The following is a 2,352-nucleotide window of genomic DNA, read 5'->3' on the forward strand; positions in this document are numbered from 1 at the left end:
TGTTTTCAGGGATCAGTTTCTGCATTGATGAGTGTTTGGGGTTCTTAGGTTTTCAGGTTTCCACTTTAGGTTTCCAAAAGCTGTATTTCCTGCAGCAGAAAGTTTGGCATAACCCTTATGATGGATTTTTAAATGTTAAGAAGTGTGCCCAGAGATACATCATGATGTAGTAAATACATGTATTTGTTAGTGTGGATATTTGTGAGATTTTATTGGTTTTGTTTAGTTCTCTAGTACTAATTCCTGAAACTAGCATGAAATACAAGGAGTTCAATGTTGGGCTTCTGATAAGCCTGCTTATGCCTTAAATATTCCCTGTACTCATTGTGTAAAATCACTCATCTCAGAGTCATTCAATATATGAAACAGTGAACGCTGTTATAGTTGCAGGAGAATTGACAGTCCTCCCCGATTCTGTCCATGAGTTCTGTAGAGGATAAATTCCTATTGATCCAAATTGCAGTCTCCATTCCGATCTGCTTGGGTGAGGATGGCTTCAGCAGTGATGCCAAGCAGTTGCTGGATTGGCTCTGGCCAGCTGAAGTCCTTGGAGGCAGAAGTCAAAGACACCTCAGCATGTGAGAAATAGATAAGATTGTGAGATTTGCATACACGCATAATCTGACTTTTAGTGAAGTGATTGTTAAATGTGCAGCAAATTCCAAAGGGTTTTGATACCTGAAACTGTTCCAAGTGATAGCTTTGTTAAACCCTAATCTAGTTGGAGCCCTATTGTTCTAATGTGTGTTTGTGTAAGATGTTCTGACCAGTTCTTTTGTTAATGGTTCTCACCATTATCTGTGTTTTCCCAGTGGAACCTGGAGCTGAGTGAGCACAGCTCACAGCCCCCAGGCCCGAACACAGCTTGTTTTGCACACACCCTGTGCATTGAGTAGGTGCTGCTTATTGCAACAGTTACAGTGGGAAGGAATTAGTTCTGCTGCTTATTTCCCCAGGGGAAAAACCTCTCTAGGAATAGGAGTACTTCAGTGAGATCCCGCTCTGTGCTTCCCCACATCTCTGTTTTTCAGATGCTTAAGGAGGTGAGGTGTCTTGCTAGAAGATCCATGATGAGATAACAGCTCTCTGCATTGCCCCTGGTTCCTTCCCCTTTCTGTAACTTTTAAATGAACAACTTTTGTCTGCAGGACATGCAGTAATTCTCTCTACTGCACCACTGCATTTTTTGCTCTGTGAACACCCTCTCTGATCTTTGAACTTCTAAGGTATTACAAAAACACCCGAGGAATTTACACAATCCAGTCCCTGTGGCAGCCTGGTTAACCTTGGCTATATTCTTCCAGTTCCTGTGTGTAGGTTCACTGTCCTGTGATAAACCAAGTGTGAGAAGATGCAGAGGCTGTGCACTGAACTGGGAAACACAGCAGTGACTGGTGAGGTGTCCGCTGGGTCACACTGCTTGAATTTCAGCATTGCTGATAGATAATTTCATCTAAGCAAAGAAAAACCTCCTGTCCTTTCAATGCCTTTCTGAAATAAGCTAGTTTTCAGAGGATAATCATGATGCAATGTTCTGTACGTACCCCTCTAACTGGAAATTGCTTTCCAGATCAGCAGTTCTTACTCATCTTACACAGGTTTACTCTCAGTTTACCTATCCTTTCACTGTGACTTTTGTGGAAGAATTTTGTTTTGCTGAAGCTGGGTGTCTGTATGCACTTTAACCCCTAATGCAATTGAAAACCCAGCCTGGATGCCGATGGTTGAGGTTTGCAGTTATCCCCAATTATTTTAATTAAGTCAATGTGCAATGTTTAATATTGTGGGCACTGCGGTACTTCATTTCTTACTACACTTGGCTTTTCAGTACAAGTGATATATCCTGCTTTTATTTAAAATCTATAGAAGACAAGAATGTGTACATGCAGCTTCTGTTGTGCAATAAATTATACTGAAAATAGCTGGGATGTGGCTACCTGGGCTGCAGCTGCTGCTCTCCCCTTTTTGCTCCGCGTGATTTGAGTTTGCCTTCCATGACCACACGATAATTACGGTATCAGTCACCTTTCCAAGCTTTCCTTAAGGGCACCAGCCAGCAGCTCGCTCACCAGCACCTCCTTGACAGCGCACGATGACTGCAATCTGATCACTGGAGTTCTGCTTCCTTCCCCCCACAACCACCCGTACAAGTGAGACAGCACCGAGGAGTTCTGAGCAGCTCTAAAAGCAGCTCAGTTTCAGGATTTGTACAGCTGGCTGTGGCCGGAGCTGTTTTCCATTCCCTCAGCCCTTTCTCTCGCCGTCCGTTTCTCTAACACGCTCAGCCCTGCTCGCATCTCGCGCGTCACGCCGGCAGCGCTCACACCTCAGCGCGCCTCCTGCGCCCCTTCA

This window comes from Meleagris gallopavo, chromosome 21 (assembly GCF_000146605.3).
Source record: "Meleagris gallopavo isolate NT-WF06-2002-E0010 breed Aviagen turkey brand Nicholas breeding stock chromosome 21, Turkey_5.1, whole genome shotgun sequence".
NCBI classification, from domain to species: domain Eukaryota; kingdom Metazoa; phylum Chordata; class Aves; order Galliformes; family Phasianidae; genus Meleagris; species Meleagris gallopavo.